A 7,790-nucleotide genomic window follows, 5' to 3' on the forward strand; every position below is an offset into this window, starting at 1 on the left:
TAAATGAGAGCTTAAGTGTTAGAAAGTTGACCGAAGTCGGAACAGTGGAGAGAAAGCCTCGGAATGGAAATACGACGGTTCCATTAGCTCCGTTAGGTGAATTTGGGGCTGGGAGCGTGTTCGAAATGTGTTTTGGAGGTCTGTAGCTAATTAAGCTTGAAATGCCGAAGTTTGAATTTTTGAAGTTTCCGGTCCGATAGTGAGATTTTGATTCGAGGATCGGAATGGAATTCCGGAAGTTTCAGTAGCTCCGTCATGTCATTTGGGATGTGTGTGGAAAATTTCAGGTCATTTGGACGAGATTTGATACAGTTTTTGATCGAAAACATAATTTAAGAGTTCTTCGAGTTCTTAGGCTTGAATCCTATGTGAAATTGGTGATTTGATGTTGTTATAAGCGTTCCGAAGTGTTGATCAAGTTTGAGCGATGCCATGGGATGTGTTGGTATAATTGGTTTGAAGTTCCGGGAGTTCCGGGTAGGTTCCAGGATGTTTTAGTTCAAAAATCATAGCTGTAGCAGGTCTACAGGCCCCAGAACTCACTCACGCGGTCCACACAAAAATTAGTGCGCCCGCGTTGAGTGCTGTACGAACCGCACAAAAACGGGCGCGACCACGGTAGGCGTCGCGCGGACCGTACAAAGTGGGCCGCGGCCGCGGTGAAGGGCCCTCACGCTGGTCCTACTTCGGAAGCTCATATCTTTTGATCTACAAGGAATTTTGAGGTGATTCAAAAACGAAAGTTGTATTCCTTCATGTCTAGTTTCCAAAAAGGTGAAGATATCGCACTTTGGACATCTTTGGAAAAGGTTATGGTGAAAATACTAAAGCTGTCACTGCAGAGGGAGGCCTGTGCGGCCGCACGTTGCCTTTGCGCGGACCGCACTGGCTTGCGCGGACCGCGTGAGTTTTGGTGCAGCCCGCAGTAGCTGGAAACCTGAGGGGTACCTATAAATATGAGGTATTGGGTTTTATTTAATATTTTGACCTAGAGAGCTCGGATTTTGGCAATTTTTCGAAGGTTTTTCAAGAAATTCATCGGGGTAAGTGATTTTAACTTAGATTTGGCTAGAATACATGAATCTAAAACTGAATTCATCATTTAATTTGTGATTTGAGAGGGAATTTGGGAAGAAAATTGTGAAACCTTTCAAAAATGTAAAATGATGATTTAAAGGACCAAATAGTGTCGGAATTGTATAATTTTCGTATGGTTAGACTCGTGAGAGTGCGAAGTTTCTGGGAATATAAATTTTTACCGATTTCGAGACGTGGTCCCAAGGGAAATTTTGGTCATTTTCCATAATTTTGCGTATTAGTTTTGAATTAAAACATAGGATCATTGATTTGAGATGATATTTACGATATGCAATTGAATTGATTAGATTTGGGCCATTTGGAGTCGGACACTCGTGGAAAAAGCGTGGTTTCTAGTTGATTTTGAGCCGGTTCGAGGTAAGTGGCTTGTCTAACCTTGTGTGGGGGCCCTTCCCCCTTAGGATGTGCTATATTTGATAATTGAAATGCCCTGTACGTGAGTTGACGAGCGCGTACTTGAGCTAATTGTTGAAAATCCGGTTTTCCTTAAGTATTTCAATTGAGTTCTTTTCTTGTTTTATACTACTTGTGAATTTAGCATGTTGCTAGTCTAGAAAGGCATGTTTAATTGACTTAATTGCCTATTTGCTTAAATTGCCTGAATTGCATTACGTGAAACATGTTAGGCTAGAGGTAGATGTTTACTTGGTACGAAATTAGCGTTTAATTTAATATTCTTGTGTTGCTGCTCTGTGTTTTAAATTGGGACTACAGGTTAGATTCCTAGGAGATTCCCCTGCACATTTACTTTGGGACTACGGGTTAGATTCCCGGGAGATTCCCCCTGCACATTTACTTTGGGACTACGGGTTAGATTCCCGGGAGATTCCCCCTACACATTTACTTTGGGACTACGAGTTAGATTCCCGGGAGATCCCCCGCACATATATTGAGGATACCGAGAGATCCTCGGGATACCAAGAGATCCCTAGTAGATATTGAGGATACCAAGAGATCCTCGGGATACCAAGAGATCCCTGGCTTATATTGAGGATACCGAGATATACTCGGGATACCAAGTGGTCCCTAGTACATGTCGAGGATACTAATAGATCCTCGGGATACTTAGAGATCCCCGATTACTTTCCTTATGGTTTGCTTTCATCATTGTTTCCGTTATTGTACTCTTATTATCCTGCATAGATTCTTACTGTAGGTTCTCAATTGCACTGCTTATCTTATCCTGCCATCTTTATATTTTATATAACCTCAGTAGGGCCCTGACCTTCCTCGTCACTATCCAACCGAGGTTAGGCTTGGCACTTAATGAGTACCGCTGTGGTGTACTCACGCCTCTTCTGCGCATGTTTTTCATGTGCAGATCCAGGTACCTCTACTCAGGCGCATTATCAGTGAGGCAGGAGGACTACAGAGACTTCGAGGTAGATCTGCTGCGTCCGCAGACCGACGAGTCTCCCTCTTTATTCTATCTTTAGTACTTAGTTCTCTTTCCTTCCGTTTGTTAGATATTCTGGAGTTTGGAGCCTCACTATACATTTCTGTAGCATGTGTTTTTCCGTGAGTTTCCGGGTTTTAGGATTGTTTTAGTCTTGAGATATTGAGTCGTATATGCCGAGCGGCATTCCGTACAATTTCCTTTTTAGATAATTAAATATGATATTCTATTTTTCCGCAATTATTATGTTTCCGCAAGTGTTAGGCTTACCTGGTCACGAAGACTAGGTGCCGTCATGACATGTTCACGGTTGGTGAACTAGGGTCGTGACACATAGAAATAAAAAAGAATTGGAGAATAAAGAGAAAATTCCCCACAAAACCTACTATGGGTTGGAAATGTAATTAGTTTATGGGTAGAAAAATAAATGGGTGGACAAGAATAAATAGTTTTGTTTTTGTGAATAACTGTGTCAAAACCCCTTCATATATGATTATGTTTCTTTTTTAAATAGAGAAATCTTCCAAGGAACAATGGGCAAACTGATGGGCCCGCTCCTATATCCTTCTCCACATAAATACTACTAAGGTTTTTGCCAATCGTAAGGTTTGAACCGTTTACGTGCACCTAATTAACCTACCATATATGATTATCTATTTTTTAACGATGACAAATCGATATGTTTCATAGAAATTCGAATGGGTATTCATCTGTCCTCGAATCAGTAAGAGATCTTGTCAACTGATACCCCAAAATAAATGATCAGTAGATTGAATGGATTGAAACTACTTACCACACAATACACAAGATAATTGCAATTTCAGTAACACTAGCATATTTTATGAATATTAGCTGATAGAAGATTAAACGCAAAATACTTATACTACTTTAGCAGAGGTGCACAGATAAAGCATTTGCCGGAACGTGTATTAGATGTCCATCTTTTGCCACTGCAAGGATTAAAGGATGAAAATAAAACAGTAAGATTACCTAGGAAGAACCAAAATTGTTTTGAATAAATGAACAAACAGAAATTAAGACTAACAGAAGAATTCAATGTCATAGTACGTAACCGGTCAGCCGCGATGGGCACCCGATACCTTACCCAACCGAGTACCAACGTAAGTACGTAACATATCTTTCATATCATTCTATCATAGGTAAGTGCAGAGTAAAGCATGAGAGAATACAAACTTATACATATGAAGTAATGGCCTATAAGACCAAAATAACAACTCGTATACTGAACATGGGCCGACAAGGCCATACAATCTTTTACGTACATGACATCTGTCTACAAGCCTCTAAGAATACATAATTTTCATAAAGGTCAGAACAGAGTCCCTCCATACCAAACAATACACGTCTAAATCATACTAACCAATAAAGCAACTCCGAAGCAAATGGAGCACACCAACATCTTCCGCTGAGCTGATAGCCTACTTGGAGGGCTTTCGACCTGTCTATCGAGACTTGCAGGCATGAAATGCAACGTCCCCAAGCAAATGGGACATCAATACAAATAATGTACCGAGTATGTAAGGCACATAAATAAGTACATAACAGATATGGAAGAAATATAAAGTAAGTGATTCACCTATAAGTCTGGATAACTTTGTAAATCATGAAATACTGATAGTGTCATTCATACGCATATGAATGTCATGTCGTGCATAAGTACATGTGTTCATAACATCATCAAGTCTCTGAGGGCATCCCATCATATCATCTAGGCTACTGTGGCAAATCATCAACGTATACCAGCTGATCAGGTGGTGGTTCGTATATAATGCCGTAACCTTTTTCCATACCCCATATACATATATTTACATATATACACGTATATAAAACCATCTGGTCATGGGTCAATTGAAATGAATGCAATGCATGAGAAGTACGCCAATAAAATCTTTCGGAGTGTCATACGACCATTATACCTTTGAATAATATCATGAAGTAAACTTTAACAACTTACATATTTTCTGAGACCCATGAACAAACGATAGAATAATAAGACTTATGGGAAAACAAGAATATACGCATATCTAGCATTTCTACGAATTGAGTAATTTATGGAAGTTGTGCATTTACTCGTTTCGTTTGTATCGTATAGATCATGCTAAAAAGAAGAAAGGATGGCCTTAACATACCTGGAGTAGGGAAAAATCTGTATGATATTCTTGGGAAAGGTTGTATCGTGCTCTCTTAGAACCACAAAATCCCGTTGCGATTATACAATGTAGCTTTACGTGAATTCCTTTGCTAAAGCAATCATGTTTTCCATCTCATATACTTGTGAATTTGAGGCTTTTATGGCTTAGTCAAGATTCCTTCTAATGGTGCCATAACTTTTTCCTATTTTCTAAGTTATAGTTATTATGAAAAAGTATTTAAAGAATGACAAAGAAATTTGAGAATGTGAAATCAAAGTGATTGGAAAAGAATAAGAACAATGGTCTTTGGTTTGTACGGAAATCTTGATGTCTCTCATTAAATATTTGTGAGTCGTGGTTCTTAATGCTAATTCCAACAAGCTTCTGTAATTTTCATCTCAAATTATATACATATAATGAGCTCTTATCTCTAGGACTTGTGGGCCCCACTTTTGAGGTGACTTTACCACCAAAATCCCTTAAATTTGCCACCTAATCACATGAATTCAAGAGTCATCATGTTGAAATTTGGGGGCTGCCACGTTACTCCTTTGGTCTTTATCCAAAAGACCTTAATCACCCACTAAATTCTTAATTAATTAGGTAATCTTTCATTAACCAATAATTAATCAATTACATAATTAAGAATTATCTCAAATTATTTAAAATACTACTCACTTTTAACACACATTATATACCTTACTATCATGGCCATGTGGTACCTTGTATGAACACTAGTCCATAAATATCAGGTATTAATGCTCGGTCCGTATTTTATCCCTACATGTCAAACTTGGACGAAAATTTATTTTCTTTGACTTGATTTCCCTCTCACCTTCACGAATTTACTCATTACTTGTTTGAAATAACATAATTCTTATAATCTCCAAATAATCTTTTTCTTGGACTGATGTCAATTATATTACGACAAATTCAACGTACAATACTACAGGGTGCAACATCGTTGTAATTTAATACTGCGAAGCGTAACATCATCGTAATATAATACTGCAGACGTAATATCGACGTAAAATTGTGGGGCGTAACATCATCCCCCCTTTGGAACATTCGTCCTCGAATGTTGACTGATGCCCTTATCATTTTCATAACTTATAACTCTTATGAATACTTTAATACTCTCTTAGCCATTTAGGCAGTTGTTCTGTGAATAAATCCAAAGGCTAGGGCATTTCCCCCATTAGGCCTCTTTCCCACGCCATGATTTGTGATCGAATTCCTTACAATCTCGTAACTGTTGCTACCTTCTATCATGTAGCCTCTACGATACTGACCTTATAAGTGTGCCTATACGACTCTTCTCTCCTTTTTCCTCCAGCTTTTAGCCAATCTCTAGGCCTTATTTTGTAAACATATACAAGACTTAATAGGATGCCTCTCCGGGCATCTATAGGTGTACTGAAGTTCTTCGCTCGGTACTTTGTTGAACTTACGAATATTGCTATAATTTATTTCATAAGCTCATTTATCATTCGTATGACTTTACTGCATCAAGGTAGGTCATACTATACCATAACTCTTACTTCAATTTATCGTTACTGAGGTACACTACCAAACTCCAGGTTACTTTTATTGCTTATCCTATAGGTATAAATCTCAGTCCTTTAATGCTTTTTCATTGCCATTCATCTTAAGAATGATAGCCTAATCTCATGTCTTACTTTGTAACTTATATCTGTTCATTATTGATTCACCTCAATGTTGATCTACTATCTACCACTTGAAGACTTGAAACTTCTTATGTAATACATTGCCGCTAGGGCCCACGTCTCATCGGGGACATCTACAATAATTAGATTGATCCACCTAGGGGTGACACTATACTTCCATAACCATACTTTATAGCATCCCAATGTGACTTACCTTATATGGGTATTTAGTCCCTTACAATTCATGAAATCCTCTTGAAGTCATTACTTAATCAAATGCCCAAACGTCATCCTTCATCTATCACAATCACGCCCTTATTCCACTACCAGGGCAGCATTCCATCTTTTCTAAATGTTACTAGTCTTAGACTCCTTTGAGTTCGTTCAGGCTATACTGAGCTTTCTATAACTTAGAGGAAACATCAGCTCCCTTGTTTTCATAGGGTTAATTCCAAGGACTTATACATTTCTTGTCAACTCCTCACTCGCTCTTTCTTATCCTTACTCTTGTCTTCCTAAAACCTGTCGCATTACCGTACTTTAGCTTGCAGCCGATTTCCTTATGCTTTTCTTGGACATCAAGCGAGACATCGCACCGTCTCTAACTCTTCTTTTACCCTCTAATTAGACCTTTCGGTACTTAGAAATCATAGGCTGGAAGGTATGCCACTGACGATGCTGCTATCATTCCTGGATACTGAATCCCCGCGCTTCTAGCCTTTTATCCACAGTACGGACTATTCACAACCTTCTGTATTTGAGTATCTTGTATGTTTTTCCCCTTTACCTTTCTTACCTTAAAATCGTGCACCGTATCTTCTATCTATTTCATGACCTTCCTTCCACATAGGTATAATTCACGTTCACAACTTGAAGCTCTATTATAATACATGCACCTCTAGGCATACACAATTCGGTGGGAGCTTTATGTAGACTCCTTATGGGGCTTGTACTTCTTCTAACTAGCTTTATCGTAGAGCCGTTATAGAATATAATTTTTGTACTATCTCCTTTGTACCTTTGATATTAAGAGTAATTCTACAATATACTCAATCACGATTTCTATAATTTTCTGGGACCAATAACCAGACTCCTCATTATTTTGTTGATGTAACTCTTTAGTTTCCTCTTTCTTCTGATCAGCCTTTATGTAGGCTTAAGCCATCTTCTGATCTGCGGCTCATGGTATTACTTTAGCCCTTCATGGACGCTATGGAATATTCAGGATACGATCTTCTAACAATTCAATCATTTGTCTATGACCTGGACTCAATTCTTTCTTTTAACTTATACCGGAGGTTTCTACGACTGTATGATTGTCAACATATATGTTGCATGGCTTATATCCCGAACTCTTAAGTGCGTTCATAACGTAACTAACTCGTGATCATTGATTGTGTTCCTTCTTAGCTTTCTTTAACGTAAGCTATCACTTTTCTTGGTTTTTTTGCCCCCTTGTTGCATGCATACTTAGCT

The sequence above is a fragment of the Nicotiana tabacum genome, chromosome 6, assembly GCF_000715075.1.
Source record: "Nicotiana tabacum cultivar K326 chromosome 6, ASM71507v2, whole genome shotgun sequence".
In the NCBI taxonomy this organism is placed as follows: Eukaryota; Viridiplantae; Streptophyta; class Magnoliopsida; order Solanales; family Solanaceae; genus Nicotiana; species Nicotiana tabacum.